Source organism: Phasianus colchicus, chromosome 5, assembly GCF_987193195.1.
Source record: "Phasianus colchicus chromosome 5, bPhaCol1.hap1.1, whole genome shotgun sequence".
NCBI lineage: Eukaryota > Metazoa > Chordata > Aves > Galliformes > Phasianidae > Phasianus > Phasianus colchicus.
Window position 1 is genome coordinate 50,046,607 of NC_143440.1, and position 21,476 is coordinate 50,068,082.

The following is a 21,476-nucleotide window of genomic DNA, read 5'->3' on the forward strand; positions in this document are numbered from 1 at the left end:
CTCAGAAACTGTTCCCAATGATGGCTTCCTCTTTTGGCAGGATACTAAGTCATGGATCAAAGCTTGTTAGAAGAGTTACTCCCTACCAATGGCTCTCTTTGTCTTATGAGGAAGGTATTGTGTTTTACTATTTGCTGTCTATGTTATAGCCATTCTGAGATTTTACAGTAACTTTGGGAAGGACTGTGGCATGTCAGGTTTGACCACCCCTTTATTCTAATTTATTAGTCTGCTCAGAGTTGGCCCAAGAAAGCTTAGTATTGCTTGCCAAGGAGGTATATATTATTCGCCATAACTGTAATGCAGCAATTTTGTTATTTCTACTTTCATTCTTTATCTGCCCCCATGCATAATCAGCTAAAGACTTTCTATTTCTATTATACAGTAAAAAAGGAAATGGTTGTTCCAGTTCCATTCCCCAGTATGTCCTGGAAAGTTTGTTTAAAAAAAGCTTTCCTGCATGTAAATGAGTTGGCTTGGCAGTATGCTTTAAAATGTGTTGTTATGAATAATTTGACAATAACTAGGAGAAATGAATGATAATTTCTTGAATTCTGTTTTCATGGGATGTTGGGAGATGGATAACTTGAAGGGGAGGAAAGTATTTAGGCAGATTTCTGTGGAAGTTAATTAAGCAATTTGGTTTTATGCAGTTTATTTTCTCCTACAATAAATATGATGGAAAACAATGTTATTTGAAGGTATAGGATCTGTTTTGAAAGCTTCCAAGATATTAGTACTAGAACTGTTATGTCTCACATGCAGCTATTTTTGCCAAATGCTGCACACCTGCGTGTTTGTAATCAGAGTTGTATGTCATGGGGACTGGTGCTAAGCGGCTAGAAGTAAATAGGAAAAACACTTGTGTGCATGTGAGTATGTGTGTGTTTGCACACCTAGCTATAAAGGGAGACTCATGGATTGCCTGTTTCTAACTCCTACTGCAACGTTTGCAATTCATACATGAAGAAAAGATTGTTGTTTCTTGTTTTTTAACCTTCAACTCCCATAGCCCCACCCCATTTCATTACATTGAAGAGACATGTTAATCAGAGCTGTTTAAAGACTCCTGCAAAAAACATAATACAGGATATGCTGTTTGTTTTGGCAAATGACATGCATGTATGTTGTTTCTTATACAAAGAATAATTTTATCTATACTCCGTTGAGTTTAACAGTGATGGATTAACACTGTATAATTAAACAAAGTCATCCATTACAAATATTTTCCTTCAGGATTTAATAGAAACTTGAAGGAGATTTCACATCTACATGTTAGCTTTGGTTTTACTAATAACTCTAGTATATGAGTTTTTCCTTTCTTGAAGATAGGAACGATTTTGCTAATTTCATTCTTAATAGGCAGAAGCATATTCAGGATACATGTTCCAGTCCTGATGAGATCAAATAGACATGTTCCACGATGTGGATGATGTGGATTATGCAAATAAAAGAGGCATAACTCATTTAAAAAGCCCTATCATGACAGTCAATTATAAATAATTTCACTAGATTTCTAACACTGCAGCTAGAAGCTTCATCCACATATTATAATTTGCTGTCTTGTACCTTAATGTATTAAATATTTCCTTTTAAAGACAGTAATGTCTGCCAAATGAAACAGCAGAGCATTTTAATTCATATTTAAAGCAGTTATTCAATTGCCATATTGCAGCACTACTAATTTCATGCTGAAGATTCCTTTGCTACCTGTTATACGTTCTAAATATTAATAACAAAAACAACAACAACAAAACAAAAGACATGCTGCTGGAAGAAAACAGTACTTACTTGAGAAGGATTCTGCAAGCTCTGTTCTGCTAGTCCACAGGCTGAAATGATGGAGCCAGATTTAGAAGTAGCTTATTAGGTGCATGCTGCTTCAACAGTTACAGCTTTTCTTTTTTTTCTTCTTCTTCTTTTTTTTTTTTTTAAACTGAAAGACAGGATCGTTTTCTTTTTAATGAAGCCAGCAGAGAATGATATGCTGTCTGTGTTGCTATGAGAGCACACACTTGCAGAGCATAGTCAAGCAATTGCTGTACAACTTACCATGGGGTCATTCGCTATCAACTTATTAGTGCTTTTCAGTACAGTCACATACTTCAGTAGCATCAAGGCTGGTGATGATATGCCACATATATAGGAAATAATTTGTTAGTCTTGTGCTTTTGAGATTGAAAGTGATTGAGTCGGTGTTGTTGAATATAAGCAGATAATTGAGCAAAGTGAGATCTTTGAGAATATCCATTGAATTCCTCCAAAATGCTGCGATTGCCACCACAGTGCAGTACCAGCAGCCGTCCATGCCTCTAGTTGGTCATCGTATGAGAGTTCTTGAGCTCCAGTCAGAAAGCATAGGATCAAGCAAATGTGAGAAAATGAAGTTTTATATTTTCTCTTTGATATTCTGAGATTAAAAATAAATAAACAAATAAAAATCTATCACCTTATTTATGAGTGTGCACAAAACGCTGCAATTATAAGGGCACGGAATTATAGCAATAAAATCATCCCCCTGTAACCATATATTTAAAATCATGTACATTTCTGGAGTTTTAGTGATGTCACCATTTAAATTATATCAAGGTTTTGTTGTAAATATTAACACTATGCATATCATAGTCCAGCAAACAATTATATCTGCAGTATTGGATAAGTTATTCTTTAAATATTAATGCTGCATTTAGAAACATTGCATTCTAAAAAGTCTTTTGCCCAGGGGTGCTTTAAGACAGGACGAAGTCGCTTATGTATTTATTAACTAGAAATAGCACTGAGTATTCAGGTTTTTGCATTGTCCAAAACACTGGACCTTTAGTGACTGTGAAGACAGATGAGCTGTTTTCATCCACGCTCTGCATCATTACCTTGCCAGTCTGATTTTTGGAAGATGGCCAAAAATTAGTCATATCTCCATAGCCTGACTTGAAAAAATAAAAGGTGATGATGGAGAGGGAAGGATAACTTTAATTTTCCTAAGTTATTGCTATTGAGTTCTTATGTGCAAATGGAATGGTTAAGCTCAGAAGTTTCCCCATATAGTTAGTTACTCCTCATAATCTGACAGGAAGTTTTGTTTATTGCTCCCATTGAGTTTTGAGCACTGAACAATGTGCAAGACATGGGTGTTCAAGGAGGTAAATTTTCCCTGAACCCTAGAGGACAACTCTGAACAGTAGCACCTTCATGTTGACAGAAAAATAGATCCATATTCTCAAAAGTAATTAAGTTTCAAACTAAGCGAAGCTGGTGGAATCCATCTGCAAAATACAGATGTCAGTCTAAAAGTTGAGCCTCATTACTTCTGATGGCTTCTTCAGTAATGTCTTTCCTGTATTTCCAGGACCATTAACCTTATCCCTGTTTGCATTTCCAGCATAGTTCCATGAAAAAATCTTTTGACTTGCAAATTCTTCCCATCAGGAAGACTGATGAGATTCAAATACAAATGGGCTGATATCATACACCAGCATCTTCAAGACACATATGGACAAGTGAGGAAGAACGTAGTATTTCTTCTGAGAAATTTGACTTTTTCCAAGGAGCTGACATGAGAGGAAACATGACATCATTTGTAGCTAGTGCTTTAGCCATCACCATACTTAGAGCTGAGAGGTTAAAGGAACAAAATATCACCCTGTGTTCATCTCCCTTTTTGTTTTAGCTCTTCCTTCATGTAAAAATACTTTTCCAGGTATTAGTAGTCATTTTCAAATTGGGCCAATGAAATTACATTGCCAGTTCCCTTGTAAAAGGGAAAATAAAGAAAAGAAAAGAATACAAGAATAGGCAAAAGTTTTGTCTATTTGAACTAAACTTTTGCTATGAGCTACAAATAAATGCTTTCCTTCTATGTCTTTCTCCATTTCTCCAGATTCCTGGCATGCTTTTCTTTCTGCACACTATTCAGTGATGTACCAAACAAGATTCTTTTCACTCCCTGCCTCTCCTTGAGCTTTTTCCTGAATCCATAATCCTATTGTTAATTCCTGTAAAAGGAAACGTGAAGCATTTTAGAATGAATGGCTGGCACAGCCACAGAGCTTGAGAAAAGATAGAAAATTTATGATCACTGGCCTGGCTAAGAAAACTGTAATATGATTGATTCTAAGTATATCTTGCAGAACACAGCTATCTAACCACTCATTCCTTCTCATTTTTTCTCCTCCACCTCCCTCTTTTCACAGTAAAATAATTGCTAACAATAACCTCAGAAGCAGAAGAATAAAGTGCAGTCAAGGCTCAACTTTGAATTTCAGTAGCAGTGCGACTGGAATATTTGATCTTTTCTTTTTACAGGATTTGAACTGGGTATTTTAATCCTCAAAGTGAGGGGATCAGGTCACAGAAGAGTGAGAAAATTGATGCAATGATGCAGGTATCTATAAAAGTTGGTGCTGCAAATGGTAAAAACAAAACTCTAGGGCAGAGCTGATGCAATTGTTCAGTTGGTCATTTGTTAAGTTCAGCTGTGGGTAACATAAGGTTATCGTGCAATTTTCTTGCCCCAGACAGAAGTATTAACATCTCAGTACGTTCCAACTTGATTAAATATCACTAGAGAATGGTGGGGACTGTCACAGAAATACTGTCAAGTACTTTCAAATACTGCCTAACTGTGAAAAAAAGAATGCATCTACAGGTGACCCCAAGTAACATACGTGAAAGTACTCATAATATTTGACAGATAATAGAAGGCTTGGAAAATTTAATGCTTTTTAGTTCCACCTTCTTTCAGTGTTACCTTTTTGCTGTGTCATGTTTAAATCCCTGTAGTTACCTCAAATCTAAATATAAGTTAGTCAATGTTAAGAATTTAGAAAAATATGTAATTCAAAATGAAAAGTCTCTTTAAGAAAGTAAGTAGTTTTCTCTCAAACTGCTATGGAGTGTCATAAATTCTTCAGAATTTGATGTTTTTACGAAGTTTGTTAAGTGTAAACATACTCATGTGCATATATTTTCATTTTTAATGTTCTCTTCTTCATTTACTTATTCACACTGAGTTACTGCTAAGAGCAAGGTCACGGTAACACTACTGATAATGAGTCTGAATGGTACCTCATGGTTTTAAAGGTATGCTTCTTTTCATAGCACTATTTTTCAGGAACACTTCATATGCTTTTAGTTGTGATGTTCAGGTCTTAGAAATGTTTCTTTTTAAATCTTTGCAATGTGAAGGGAAAAAATGTTACAAGTGCTTAACTGGCCATTTCTGTTTAAATATAGTTTTTTTTCATTAAAATGACCAATCCTTATGATGAATTTAATGTCTTTAATGGGTTTTGCTCATCCTCCTTTCATGGAGTGATTGATATAAGCAGAGAGTTTGGAGGAGGAATCTTACTCAGCCTTTGCATGTGGGGAGCATTTTCTGTTGCTCAACCATGACATTACTGAAGGAGTTTGATAATGGTCTTCAAAAACCTTCTCTGACAGTCTAATGAATGTAAAACTTCACAGCTCCCAGAATTTAACAAGGAAAGAGAAAGTAAGCAAGAACTGAAGTTCCCTTATTAACTTAAGACCTATAGAGGAAGCCTGCCTGAAGCAGAGCTCCTCGGAGAAAAAGAAGCCACAGGGTGTCCCCTGTGGCAAGAAGGGCATCACCTTAGCAGTCAGGGCTTCTGCTTGACCTGTAGTTCTTGTGCAAGTCTCTTGGATAGTTATGGGGAAAGTCATATGCTCCTTGTGCCCAGCACTGATTGTTAGGAATAGGAGTGCGATGAAGAATTAGTCCTGCTAATAGCTGTCTTTGGTGCAGCAGGACTTTTGGACAAAATATAAAGTCATCCCTTAAAAGCTGAAGATCTGACTAAAAATGTTTACTGAATTTGACCTCTAATTTGACCTCAGCAGTTCTGAAACTGCATTTTTAAATGAGAAATAAAAAAGGCCCAGTTTGTATCCTGAAGATCTAAATTGTAGCTTGGCTAGGGGATTATTCTGTCTGAGTCCTCTGGGATAGTTCAACAAAATAAATGTCTCATCTGGCTGCAGTGTTCATCACGCTGTCAAGCATAATCAAATATGGGGAGAAGAGGGGGGGGAGATAACCTTGACAGAGGGGGTGTGCTGCAAATTCAGGCAATATATAGCAAGTTCCCTTTCACGTGTGCACTAATATTTTCTCCCACGGTGTTTATCATTCTCCACACATAGCCTGCTATCTGCACATCAGTCACGCTCAACTTTCAGCAGCCTGGCTATTGCACACCTACACGCTGATTCCCACAGCCTTCATTCATTTCACTTTAGTATCAGCATCTAAACACCTCTGTGGAGACTACAGCATGTATAGAAAATGGATGTTGTTAACGGGTGTGCTTGTGAGGATACCTCTGCTACACGGAAAGATGGTCAATTTTGGACACTCCTATAGGTTAGATTTTGGGTTCCAGTAGATGTCATCTTTTCTACTTAAAAAACAAAACAAAACAAACAAACAAACAAAAAAACCACACACAAAAAAAACCCCAAAACCTGTAGATAATGACTTTTGAGGAACACAGACGTAACCTTTACCAAGAGCATCTCAGAAATGTGTCAAGCTGAAACATTATTAAAAAATGGAAGATATAATACTGTCCAGTTGAAGCCATTGACTCTAGTACAGCTTAGAGCAAAAATTACTTAACTTCGTGTCTGCACTGCTAAGAACATGAATGTTTTAGCAATCTCCAACTTTAAATTTCAAGTGCATTGTTTAGCTCTGGAAATAAAACTACTAAGCTTTTAGAATTTATGAACTATTTTTGTATCCCATTCTTTTTGTCTGTTGCTTTGAGTCTTAATGGATTTTCAACAAGACTGTGTTCTTTATACCATCTGTAACCAGCATCTTTCCAATATGTTACTAATGTTGCTTCTGTAGTTATTTCTCCTAAAACTGATTCAAGAACATGTAGGGAAGACAAGACAGAAAATCAGACTCCAGATGCCAAATTGATTTTCAGAAAGACATATTCCTGTTAAGCTCTATTTAGCCAGCTTCTTGCTAACTATATTTCTGTGTGTTGTTAAATTTGTCTCACTTGAAAATGTGTATTTTATCAGACTCTTCAAGGGGGACATTTATAGCCTTATATCACGTTAGGTAATGTGAGAAAATATGCCTTCCAAACCATAAACATCTTGTCTTCTTTCTAAAGACAGAAATGTATGCAACTTCCTAAAGTGCTTTCTTTTTTTAAAAAACATTTTTCTAATTTCCCTTTCCTAATCTTCAGCAAAAGTTTGAAGTATTATCATGAAATAAAGATGGGAAGAATTACTTGTGATTTAGACATAGTATTTGCATTTGTTGGTAAAAATTCCAAAATGATGTTTACTTTCTTGAATAATAGAGGAAATATTATTTGTTTCAGAGCATATGTTTCAGTCCAAGACATGTTATAACAATTGTTTTTAGTGACTTATTTTGAGCAACCTGCTTTTCTCTTTGAAGGTAATATGAAGAACAAACATCTTTTTGTAGGGACTCTAGCCCATCAAGATTTGTCCAGAACCCCCAGAAGTATACATTAAAGGAGGTTACATTATTTCAGCTGAGTGGATTTATTTTTACTTTTAATTGTTCCCCAAAGTAAATGACATAGGTGCTAGCCTGATTGCTAATATGTCAGAGAGAGCTCAGACCAACTTAGTAGCAATGACAGAAACTTATTTGAGGCAAATACTGATAAAAATACGAAGTGCAGTAGTTCTAGAAATTCTAGCAGAATTTCTGACAGAAAATATTCTGCCTTTGTTGCTCTATTCCTTAAACATATTTGGTGTTCAGGATGGTAGTCAAAAAACTCTTCCATATACATGTGTAACTAACAGTGGTGACCATGTTGAAAAAGAGCGTTTTGTATCAGAGAGTTTGCTCTGTCTAACAGTGTTATTGTGTTCTTTGTATCTCTTGTAATTTCCATGAGAATAAATAGGAGGCATTACTTTCATGGCTGGGTAAGCTGTGCATACCTGGAACTAAATGCTTTGGAAATTATTTGTTCTATGTAACATTCAGTTTTAACCAACCCAGTTGAAGGTCATATTTATCTTCCTTTCTAAATGCATATAGAATCATCCACGCCATCTTATCTTCAAGTCCAAAAATACGTCATATCCATATATGTTTTTGAAGAAGCAAAGATTAACTTATTCTGAAGGAAATTTTCTTCCCAAATGTAAGATTTTAAATAAAGTTGCCAATGGCCCTTCAGAGTTAGTTGTTCCTTCTGTTACTTGATAAATTAGTTGAAATTCAATTTTTTCATGACTGTGTCAAATACTTGTTGAACTAAAGCCCTTGAAATAAATTAGTATGCAGATAAATTAATAGCAGTTTGGAAGAGAGGTTGATGAAGGTTTACTGATACCTTCTTTGAAACAGAAGATCACAGTTTTATCCCCATTATCTCTATAAGTAGTATTGATAGCATGAGGACTGGAGAAGCAAAGCAGTTGTCCTTTTGAAGAATATGTACTCTGAGTGCCATGCCAGCAGGACTGTTGTTTTTTAACATCTCACATCGAGCCATTGCAAATGTAGATTCTCTTAAAATGGCATGTAATGGAAATTTGAACTATGAGTTTGTGTATTCCATGCAGTATCCTTCTTTGCACTGCTATTTTTCTGGTAACTTTGCTGATTTCAGCTAGGATAGAATTAATTTTCTTCCTAGTAGCTGCTTTTATGCTGTGTTTTAGATTTAGGATAAGAAATGTTGATAAAACACCGATGTTTTAATTTTTGCAGAGAAATGCTTACACCAAATCATGGATTTCTCATGTTCCCCTGCCAGCAAGGAGGCTGTCGGTGCAAAAAGAGATGTGCACCTCTCCTTCTCATCAGTAGCTGGCAGGTCTTTTTGAAAGAGACATCTAGTAGAGTGAATAATGATCTTCCCTTAAAGGAGCCTTCGTTTCTCTTTCTTGTCTGATAGCTGAAATACAAATATTCTTCTTATCCCTGCAAGTTTCTTGCAATGTTTTCAAGGATTACACAATAACTACTATTTGAAGATGCTGTCAGCTACTTGGTAACTTAGAAATGGGACATGAAAAACATAGACATCAGGTCAGAAAATTAAAAATTATGTGTCAGGGCAGGCATCAGTTATGCATTGCTAGTGAGACATGGCTTTCTAACAGGTAGCATGAGAACTGTAAGGTGATAATAACGTGTGTTCTTTTGTTTGATGGAAATATGGTGGTGGCACCTCAAAATATCAGATCAAGTTCCATCATGATGGTGACATCTCAAAATATCAAATCTAGTTCTAAAGAGACCTAATTTATTAGAAAATGCTGCTATAGATAAAACCCAATAATTGTGGAACATATTTGATTCTGCTGATGAAAATTCATAAGATCTATCACAATAATTATTAAACTCCTAAATTCACATCCCAGGTGTTCTTGTATAGGTGCAAACATATACAAGAAATGCTAAAGCTTTCAGAAAGTTTGTAATAATGGGGAGTCTCAAAAAGTTAATCTGATTTCTCTATCCAAATGGTAATTTGAATTTTTGATCTTCCCCCAAAAATCAAGGAGCTTCAGAATTTTAGCTAAAACTTGTGGTTGAACCAAAAGATATTCAGTCTAGGACTGTTACATAAGAACACTGCAGGGGTAGCCCTGACAACTTGTCAGAAGTTGACCACATAGTGTGATGTTTCAGTCTTCCACACGGATTTTTGCAAAGCTGTCTGTATAGTATATCTTTCATTTCTTAACACCTGAAGGATTACTCTGTTATTGCTCTCATTTCTGATGAATTTCTCTGAAGAAGTGTATTTTTAAAGAGTCTCTTGTCTGCTAAAAAATCTTTTATTTCTGGCAGCTAATAAGACCAGCTCTTGCTTTTGTGCTGTCAAGAGGATTATAACGAGGTTTGATACATTAAAAGATACAGAATAGGAATTCACAGTCTGGCAGAAGATACTGATGATGGATTGTAATGATTGATAGTGGACCAACAAAACAGGAACTGTCATTATTATATTATCTATTCATTTTTGCTGTTTGGGATATTTTCTCTTTTTTTTTCCCTTTTCTCAATAGTATTGTGAGCTAAGGTGTTTCTGAGTAAAGAAAGTTACTTCATGGGGGAAGTTGCATTTTAACTTTGACGCAGTGTGCTGTTAATAATTTCTGGGAAGTTATTAGCATTCCTGCAGCCATCTCAACAGTCCCAAGAATAGCCAAACCTTATCCTGAGATATAGTGGTAGTGCGCAATAGCTGCCTCCAGAGCTTGCTACACTGAGACTATATCAAATCCTAAAATTAACATAAATAGCTGTTGTAGGTGAATTGCCTTCAAAACTGCAAAACCTATCTGAAGCAATATAGTAGAAAACAGGGTACAGAAGGCCAAATAGGAGGTAGGAATTACGTGGAAAGTTTTATTAATGTTGAATATAATTTTGTCTTAAAGAAGAAGGAAAGCAGGGCAAATTAGTGAAGCTAATGAAGGAACAGAAAGAATGAATTCTCATCCAGTGTAGCATACATAGCAGATAGAATCCTTCTGTTTTCAGGGCAACTTTCCTGGGGTTGCTTTGATAATCTGAATGCGATTGTAAGTATTTCAGACAGTTATATGACTATGGAGGGAGATCATTTTCAGAAGTGCTCGTTGCTACTGTCATTGAAAATTCAATCCAGTCCCCAATATTTAAATGAGGTAGCACACAGTCGTCCAACAGCAGACTTTTCTAGAGAACCACTCATACAAAAAGCATGGCAGTTATTTTCTGTCTGTTTGCTTTCTGGAGGCATCAACAGTCTTGTCAGGGGACAGTATGTCTCCTTAGTGTAGCAGTGCCTTTGGCCTTGGCATTTCTCTGCCGTCAAGGAGGAGCTGCTTATCAAAGTGCTCCTGGGTCACAGTGACCATCCCAAATTCCTTCAGCATCCAATTTGGCCTGCAGTTTGCTGGTAAAATCTATTACTACACTTACCAGATGTGAAAAAATAGCAATGTTTTTAAACAAGTTCAGGAACCAGAAACAAGAGAAAATTGCTGAATGTCTGAAGTCTGGCAGATCCATGCTAGGCTTCATGAGCCTCAGCTCCAGCTCATTGAGATGGAACTATTTGTAGATGTGTCTTCCCACAGAAAAATATTGGGAACATTATACGTCCTGCATGAATGGAATTATATATCATATAAAATATTGTGCCACATCAAATGAGGCTGCTATGAGGAAAGCAAAGTACCTTCTTTCCTGTAGCATATTTTTTTTCCAGTAGATCTTTGGTTCCCACCTCCTAGTAACCCCTCATATGTAATGAAGTAATAAACTTATGATGGAGTATGAGATTACATATGAGGTACTTTATCAAATCAGTTGCTTCAAATAAGGAAATATTTTTCAAAAGCTTCATAATATTTTTCTGTTATTGGACTGTGGTAATAATTTGTTTACAGTTACCTGTCTAATGCAGGATAAGCAAGGTGAAGTCCAGCAGAGTTTGCCAACACTGCAGAATGTCTAGTTATTGTATTTTTCTGTAGGTAACATGTCCTCATTAGGTTTTGGGAGAAATAGACTAATTACAAAAGCTGTATTACTATTTATCAGAGCAGTGTACTGCTTTTTATTTCACGAAATAGTTGATGTCAGAAAGAGAGTTTCCTATTTTTCTCCAAGCGATAACTGTTCATAACTAGATCTGTTGTCAAATTGCCATGGGGAAAATTTCATTTTCCCTTCACAAAGTTTTCCCTTTAATTTCAATTCAGGAAGGAGATTACTTTTGTTTGTTGCTTGACTGGAAGTGTTTATGTAATACTATGTTGCATAACACTTCCCAGGGACTTTCCTGAGGTGCCTTCAGTCAGTGATGGATGAAATGATCTCTGTATAAAACAAGTGTGGTGCACTTCGGTTTATAAAATGGTGTGGAGAGTTATTAATAATTTGAATGCCAACACTGTGCTCAGTATGGTGCAAATATGAGTCTTTATCAAACAAAGATGATCTATTAGTTTTAATTAATACTTGACATAGAAAGTGCCCGTGTGCCTGCTGATCCTTTTGCCATTCAGATCTGCACTGCTGGCTCTGCCTGTTCGAGGACAGTTATCCAGTAGCTTCAAACAGAACTGATAGTTGCAGAACAGTGTAGCCTGTGCTTTTATGCTCATCATGCCTCTTTATGAAACAAAATGTTCTGACCCTCAGGGAGTGCTTTTCAGGACCAGTTTTTTTCTCCGATGTTGAGCATGGTTTAAACACTGCATTTTTGTTGTTAAGACTCCCATTTTGACAAACTTAACTGAACCAGCTTTTTCTCCAACATGTCTAAAAATGCATTATGCATTACTCTTTCCGTACATTGGACATAAATTCCATCCCTCATATATAAGCAAAAAAAAGTTTGTTCATTTGTTTATTTTATTTTATTTTATTTTATTTTATTTTATTTTATTTTATTTTATTTTATTTTTTCTTATCTGGACCACTTCAGCTCACTGTTTTCAGAATGTGCTGAAGTAATAAGAAAAACTACTCCTGGTGTTGAGCCTGCTGACTACTTTTGCAAAGTGGACTGGCTCTGACTGTTTACTAGTAAATTTACATCTCTAGTACTGGGGCTAAATGGCACAAAATAACTTGTACTCATATTGATAATCTTTCTGGCTAGTAAGATTCTAAGAAAATTTTCTTCTGAGAACTTGCCTGTGTTCATATGAATTCTTAAACTGTGCTCAGGAATTATTTAGGAAGTGCTAGTTATCTTGAGTCAAAGCTATATATGCCAAGCTATGATGTCATTAGAATAACACAGATAATAGTGTTTCATTGCCTAGGAACTTTTCTTCTTACTGGTCATTAATCTAGTACTGATCAAACAGGAATCCATTTTTTGCAGTATTTTTGAAAAAGCTACAAGAACTTCATTCTGTTACATTTCTGTTTCATCCCTAATTTTCACCTGTCAACGCGCATTTATGATAACAGTCTTAGTAGTACTATTAATTTATTTCAAAGAACTGTACTCTCACAACTTATTTTTATTATGTTTCAGTCTTGAATAATCCAGTGAGATTTTTATCTATTCAAAAGTCACAACCAACCTGTTGTTTGGAGCTGTCATTATTTTATTTTTACATAACTGACTTCACTTAACTTCAATGCAGCTTAACTGTTCAACATGCTGCTCAGTGTTTTCCTGAGTTTTATGCAAATAAGTCATTTTGGATAGCTACTTCTTTCACCTAACCAGAATTCGTCAATTCTATGATGCTGATTTCCCATAAATAGCTCTAAATTCATCTTTCATGTTTTTCATTCCTCTTTCCCCCTGCTCCCCGCCTGCATTTTTGCACTTATCTCTTTTGCTCACTGCTTAGAACAAGTGCAGTCTAAAATCAGCACATTCTTTTATTCCATATAGCACAGACAAGGAATTCTAACTTTGGATACCTAATCTTGAACATTGTGTCACCATATGTAAATATAATCCTTGACTAGGAATAGGCTGGTCTAGGATTCAGAAGTTTGTCGTTGTTAGTGATAAGAAAAACTCCTAAAACTTATTCTGAACAATTATTTTACAATTCAGGAGAGTCAAAAAAATGTTTGCCATGATGTTTATCTAACTACCTTATATGAAACTTTCAAGAATGCTTTTCTGATTCCTTGACTGGAAAAATGTATTATTTTATACACAGGAAAGTATAAGAATTAAAAACTTCTAGAAAGTATGCTGTGAGCTATGCTGTATTCCATGGCTGTAAGCTTGTAGATCCCTCAATGATCAAATGAATAGCTCAGAAATTATACTTTTTTATTGTATAGATCCATAGAAAGACTGTGGAGGAAATTTTGTGCTATGTGTGTGGTTATAGTACTTAACATTGGTCATTCAAGATTTTTGGACATCTCATATAAGGTGACCAGAAAATAATGGTTTTGGTAACATCATCATCATCATCATCATCATCATCATCATCACTGGGAAAGCTCTCTTACAGAGTTTTTAAAATGAAAAAATGAATTTTCATTCATTACAAGAAAAGCAATATTTTGTGAAGTTTGGGGTGATATTGTGAGAAGAAAAGAATTGCCTAAAGATTATAAATTTAAAAACATATGCATGTTATTGCACTAATGGGTGTAAGTTAAAATAAATTCTAGCCAGTAGAAAACACTAGTTCAGTTGGCTGCACTGGACACATAAGGATGAAACACTGACATCAATAAATGAAGTATTCTGAAGTTCTGTATAAATGTATAAAACTTGTGTACAGCTCAGACCAAGTGCTGACAACTTGTCAGGAACAATCTGTTCCAGTGTTCAGCCACTCTCACAATAAGAAGGTATTTTCTTATGTTTGAAGGGAATTTTCTTTATTTCAGTCTGTACCCATTGTCTTTCATCCTGTCACTGTATCACTGAGAGGAATCTGGCTTTATTTTCTTTACTGCTCTCCATCAGGTTTTTATACATACAGATAAGACCCCCTCCAAGTCTGTTCTTCTCTAGGTGACAACCCAGGCTGTTTCAGCCTCTCTTCATATGACAGATGCTCCAAGTCCTTCAGCATTCTCATTGCCCTTTTGTGGACTTGCTGCAGAAAGTCTGAGATTCTCTTGTGTTGCAAAGGCCAAAACTCAACCCAGCACTGTCAGTGTGTCTCCTGGGGCCTGGTAGAATGAAGAACTGCTTCTCCCAACCTCCTGGTAATGCTTGTCTTAGTGCAACTAAGGATGATGTTAGCTTTCTTTGCCACAGGGACACACTGCATGTTCACGCTTTTATGAACCAGAAAGTCTCTGATCCTTCTCTGAAAACCTAATTTCTGGGTTGTTGGTCCCCAGCCTGTAACAGAGCACGGGTTATTCTTCTTCGGTTAATGACTTTGGATTCACTTTTTTCCTCTCTGCCCATTTCTCCAGCCGGTAAAAATGTCCCTGAAAGGCAGCATAATCATCTGGTTTATCAGTCATCCCTCCCAGTTTTGTATCATCCAAAAACTTGCTGAAGGTGCTCTTGGTTCCATCATCCAGGTGGTTAGTGAAAATGTTGACCAGTATCAGTTGCACTATTCACACCTGTGGTATAGCACTACTGACTTATATTTATTATAGAAACAGAGGACCATTCTACTTTTCCATGATAAAATGAGTAAAAAGAGTGAAGAATGGGAAGGGAATAATTGCAGTTTAGCTATCGTGCCTGTAAGGCTGACATTACTTAGCTCAGATACCTGATGTTCCTTGTTTTGCCTTTTTTCATTAAAGATCTAAGTCTTGCAAAGATTATATCCATATGGATTTCAAGGATTTGGTGGGGAAGTGTAAGGTGTGTAGAGTTTACACACATCTACAATACTGAAACACGGAAGAGTGGTTTCAATTACTGTGGAAACTCCTAAGTATTTCAAACCTTTTATTACTAGTGATCAATAATGGAGACTCCAGAGGAACAGCATGCATGTTAAGAAATAAGCATCCCCAAATGATTTTTTTAATATCCAGCCCCAGATATCATGAAAGTATGGGGCAGAAAATAAAACTCAGCTTTGATATTAGAGAGCTGTTCTATTCAATCTGCATAGATAGCACGCATATCATGCCCTGGTTTTTGCACAAATTGAACAGGAGGAACAGAGATACTGGTAACAAGTCAAAGTTGAAGGTTTATTTGTCAAATTATAAAGTAAATGAATGGTTTTCCAATACAGCTTCTGAACTTTTTTGAAAGGCCGCTCCTTCGCTGAAAGGGAAATTTTCTTTCAATCAAGTCCTCACCCTGCTTTGGCTTGATTTATGTTTTGTCATCACAAGCTTAATCTGAAAATGAAAATGAACATAATGTCATAAAGATGCTATTGGAAAACATAAAATAACATCACTTCCATTATTGTTGATGTGAAACCAAACTGAACTGTGAATAAAAGCACTGCAGCTGATCAAAAACTTCCACTTTGCCATCCAAAATAGTTTGTTGTTGTTGTTGTTACTTTATTTTCAGTGTTGAACTTATGGATAGTTTTTTCTAAAAAGGAAGAAGCTCAGGGTTGTTACTGGCTTAACACAGTTCTGCAGTGGTGGAAGTGCTCTTGGCAATGAGATAAGCCCTGAAGGGATTTGAAAGAGGTAAAAAGGAATTTTCCATGAGATTTCCTGAGAACTTCTTCCAATGCTTGGAAGACAAAATGAAGAAGGAAGGCATAAGATAGGTGAGAAAAAGATAAAGGAAGCAACTGTGTAAATTATAGATGGCCTGCTAGAAAAGGTGATCTTCAGAGTGAGTTTGTGTCTTCCACTAGATCACTGTGTAAGCCTGGTAGAGTCAGTGAGTCTTTAGTACTCTAGTCATCCATTTTCAAAAGTGTAGCTACTTAGCACGAGCACTGGGAACACAAAACCATATCAGATAGTGGAATGCCCAAGAACTACAGTGAAGAGTAGTTGTGAGACTTACATAAGGTGGAAGAGTTATGACACCTTGAGACCAGATAGGCAGGAGGATGTTGAGAGATACTGAGAATGAGAGGAAAGAAATCCAAGCACCTGTATGTACCCTGCTGCTGTCAATACTGCACTGGACAAATTGGTTGGTATGATATACCCAAAGAAATTCTCTTATACAAATAAAAAAAAAAAGAGGAGTAACAGGGATTAAAACTCCTGAACTCTCTGTAACCAGATTTGGCCAATTTTCAGAATTGATTTTTTTGTTGGTGTTGTTTCTCTCTTTTAAAGAGAGCAGACTGGGAAAACAACCACCACCACCAACAAAAAAACAGCAAACTGCTCTGCAGCATTTGAGGAAAAAATATATTTTTTAAATGTTGGCCACTTATTCAGCCTTATACTTGGCCAATATGCTCTCTGACTTAATAAAATATTCTCCTGAAAGAGAGAAAAATTATTTTCAGAATGAACTAGAGCAGACAAAACTTCAGTACATAATTATTAAAACATGATCCGGCTCCATTGCCCAAAACACTTCTGTCAATTACTGGTGTCTTCCAGTGTCTCTCAAACCTGTTGACTGAATATATTGTATACTTTAATCACCGTTTGGAGATGTACACTCAGTCACTAATGCATTATTGTATATTCATTCCTTTTAGTGACTGTTACTATTCACAGTGCAAGGCATGATTTTTGTTTGGACTCTAATACTTAGATCTCATAAGAGATATTTTCCTTCCAAATTGAAGGATAGTTTGATTTTTGATCACATTCAGCTAAGACAAAAAGCCTTGCCTGTCAGCTTTCTGTTCATATGATCATAACTAATATTGTTATACAGCTGGCGCAAAATCCCTGGCTCATTTTTATAGGAGGTCTTGTAATCTGTTGCTCTAAAATATTATTTAGGAATAACTATGGTTATCAGTGTCAGTTTTCTATGCTTCAAAACAGTTTGAATATCCTACAAAGTGCATGATTCTGTCATATTTGTCTGCAATAAAACACAGAATGAAGGTGCAGACTGAAAGACCTATTTATGGCTTCTTAAATACTGATAGTCATACAGTAAAAATCCTTAGTTTTACTGAGCCTGCCTTAATTAAAATCACTGTCAAATGCACAACTTCTCTTTCTTCCAGTGTTTATTCAGCAAATATTTTCAGTGTGTTTGGGAATATGATTTTTCACTGATGAGTAAGACTGACTATGCACTTTAAAACAGATAACTGACACCTCGCTTCAAACATCAATAGTTTTTATCCCCACTGAGCTGCTCCTACAAATGCTGATAGGGAATCCGACATGGTGCTGATCTGTATCCAGTGACAGCAGAAGATAAGAGACTGCAATACACAGTGAAGTTGACTTCTGAACTGGAATTCAGAGAAAATAAGGCAGCATTTAAAAATCTGACCTGACTGGATTTGAGCTTGACCAATCAAAAAGTACTGAAGACAGTTTTCTGTCTTTGTGTTATAAGCATGCATGGCAATACTTCTTGTTTTTTACTGGATGTCTCCTTCTTAGGTTGACTAGCAGAATTTAAATATATTAAATAATTATGGGGGTGTAAGAAAAAGATTGTTCTCTTTATCTTCTGTTACTACACTTCATGAGGTTTTCTTGTTTACTAGTACAGAAGAAGTTCGAGAGTAGGTTAATGTTTGGTAAGGTCTTAATTTTCATCATCAGAGTAATCTAAGCCAATATGTTATGTTTGTTGATTTTACATATCAGAAGATAAGTTTTTCTAGATTATTTTGTCAGGGACCATTTTTACTGGTTCTTACAAGAATACAGGGCAACTTCATTTAGTGGTGGGCAACTCTGCCTGCAGCAGGGGGGTTGGAAAGGGATGATCTTGAGGTCCTTTCCACTCCAAGCCATTCCATGAGTCTGTAATTACGATTCTGTGATATATCGAAAGCAACTCAACATGATCTTCACTTGCATATAGAATTTGTCAACACAGTGTTGACTCAGATTAAAAGGAAGCTGTAGTCTGGCCTGATCATAAAGAATGAGTCTACACAGAAAAGTGGAACGATTTCTTTTTTGCATGCATCAGCACTGCATGGCATCTGCTTGCTATTACAACTACTAGAAACTGAAAGGTTGTAGAAGGAACTTTACTGTCAGAAATTATCCTAGCACTGGAAACACACAGAGGATAGTGATGATATGCTGAAGATAGAACCTCTTTGTTGTTGTTGTTGGGCACTCGATTCCTCCTGAGAATTTTTATATTAAATGCTGCCTTTAAAGACATTTCTTTGAGTTAACTGAGCTCTTGTTGTAGTAGGCATAGACAGTGTAGGTTTGTGATTTTGGTCTCCAATCTTCATCATGCTGTTATAAAAGAGGCTGAACTTACGTTGTAAGGGTAAGTTTTAATCTCTCACTTTTATTAACTAAAATTTAAAAATAACATTTGGGAAGGTTTTATGCTATGATGCGATGGAGGCTACACAGAGCTTTGTGCTGTAACTTTCATGGGAATGGACTTCCATGGATGTAGCCAGCTATACTGGCTACAACAAAAGGAGACCACTATAGAAATGTAAATGTTCCAGCCTGCAACACTGGAGAAGGGTAGAAAACATTTTCAGACCATGCTAAGCTCTTGTAAATAAATGGAGAACAGTGATGGTGCATGACTTAAAGCTAGAGTGATGAGAGCCAGTGAGGAAGAAGGTCGCTTGAGAGAGATGGTCAGGAGAGACTAAAGCAGATAGCAGCACTGAGGCAGCTCACTGCAAGATCAGTGGCAGCCTCAGTTAAGATCTGGTTCCAGACAAGACCTGACAGCCCTTAGCTAATGTAAGAATTGCCCAAGAAAAAGCAACCATCTGGCCTCAGCAGAGGTGAAGACTGTAAATAGTTTCAGTTACACTAAGAAAACAGGCAGCACTCCTTTATTTGTCTACCATGTTGTTTTTTCTTCCTTCAGTGAAACACTATGAAGGCAATTAATTCATATTTGCAAAAGATGAAAATTAGTTAATTAAACACCAGGTTTAAATTTAACTGAGAGGCTCAAGACAAAGGTTTTTTTTTTTGCAGTCCCTTAAATTTTAGCCTAGACCTTTTTGCTGCTAGTCAAAACCTGTCAGCACAGTTACAGCTGTCCTTAATTACACCGATCAGTCTGCAGTGGCTATGTAGCTTACTGACAAAAATACAAATTGTAAATGCTGTCATGTTTTATGTTGGGTCAAAGGCTTACAAAGTGAAAAAAATTAGAGTGTTACTTTGTTTGACACAAGTTTTTATTGAAATTTTTTTTATAGGTACATAAGAATGGAAAGGGATTGAAATATTCTAAAGGAGGAAGATTTCTATCAACTTTTTCCATTTTAACTGCCTTAGCAATTAGGTTCTAAGTCTTGAGGGAGCTCAGGGCAATTCCTTCTTCTTGCCTGAGGTAACTAGGCTTCATTTAGAGAAGTTTCATAACAGTCAAACTATTAAAATTTGAAATTTGATGGCCATTTGTGTTTCCTGTTAGCGCTGTTCTTATATTCTCTAGGGTGAGGATAAATATGAACTGATTGTCCCACCTTTTGAGGTCTGTATGTTGTTGGCTAACAATATCATATTTCGGAGGTTGATCTACAGTTTTACCAATGCAATATGTATTGCCTCTGTACAGTGCAGTATTTTTTCATAAACTGAGAAAATAAGAATGAATATGCAGTTTAGTAATCTGGACTTTCTGTAGTGTAGAAGAAGCCTTTGATAATCAGCTGATGCTGATTACAAAAACAAGAAAACTTTTTTGGAAGTGGAAAAAAAACAGAAGGACCATAAACATACTGCCAGCCAACTACTGATTCTCATCACACTTAGAGAAATCTGGTAGGAGATGCGGGCTCATACTGCCATACTACCAAAGTGAACTTGTTGTCCTATGTCCTACTTGAGCTATAGAGGAAGGGGATGACTGTTTTTATTCCCCCAGGGATGTCAACCCTCCTAGTAGACTTGATGTGTTTAATTAAAACTGAATTGGAATATTTCAAAGTAAATGGCCATGTTGGTCTAGTGCGCTGTTTTCCACTGAGAAGCACTGGAGTGCCTCAGATTGAAAATAGTGCTGTCTCTATTGCTGTCAACTCTTCCTCAAGACTGAATGTTTGACATGAAGAATATAGTTCATTCACCTAGGCAGCAAGAGATTTGTATCAGTGAAAGGAGTATTGGAAGGGTAAGAATGCCTGTTCTTAACCTATCCTCAGTACAACAGGTAAGAGCGTTGACACGGTTGAAAGTGAAGATTGCAGAGGGTGCATCAGGCTGTGAAGAGAAGCTGAGTTGCAGGTACTTGGGATGAGGTAACTGTTCCAGTTACAGAGGTTCTGGGATATGCAGCCATTCTAGCCAATTGAGAAGAGTTGCCAGTCTTCCTTGCAGGCTGCATGGGGAGTTTGCATTTCACCAATTGCAGCCAAAGCTCTTTCAGTGCTAGTTAACCCACCAATACTCTCCTTTGGCTCACAACTGACAAAAAGCATCTGGTGATGTAACATAAATTGTTACGTGGATGTTTCAGCAAATATGAAGACATACAGAACAAATTTTATAACCTATATGTGCAATGTACTATTTGATGACTGCCAAAGTAACAGAGATGTTGGTCTGAAATTTTATTTCCAGTATAGCATATCTTCAGCAACTAAATTATAATAATATCACTGGCATATGAGTGTTGCTCTCATCAGATATGAAAAGGTTTCAGTTATTCTTTGCTCCCCAGTACAGGAAGTCATTAAAGCCTTGACATTCTAGCGTTTAATTAACTTATGCCTCCTTATTCACTTAAGGCCACGTATTTCAAGGCTTGCTGCAAGTGGTAGGTTTGACTTTACACAAATTAGAGAATAAATTGCATTATGTACTCTCTCCAGTCCTAAGAATCTGAAATTTTTGAGCTGAATTAACTTGACTCTAATTGCAGTGCTATGGCAAAGACATTATGAAAAACAGAATATGTTTTAAATAGAAATTAATTTTTAAGAAGAATTCTGGTTTTATATAT

At 36.3% G+C, this 21,476-nt stretch overlaps 1 protein-coding gene across 3 annotated transcripts in view; it reads right to left on the bottom strand.

Moving 5' to 3' along the window:
* Positions 1-1,907, bottom strand: part of BEGAIN (brain enriched guanylate kinase associated) — a 148,222-nt gene extending 146,315 nt beyond the window's left edge. For 2 of the 3 annotated variants that reach the window (XM_090141618.1, XM_090141615.1), the window contains exon 1: positions 1,792-1,907. The gene's annotated coding sequence lies outside the window, so the exon portion shown is untranslated. The remainder of the gene's footprint in view (positions 1-1,791) is intronic. The other variant, XM_090141617.1, reaches the window with a different exon arrangement.
* Between the last annotated feature and the right edge of the window lie 19,569 nt (positions 1,908-21,476).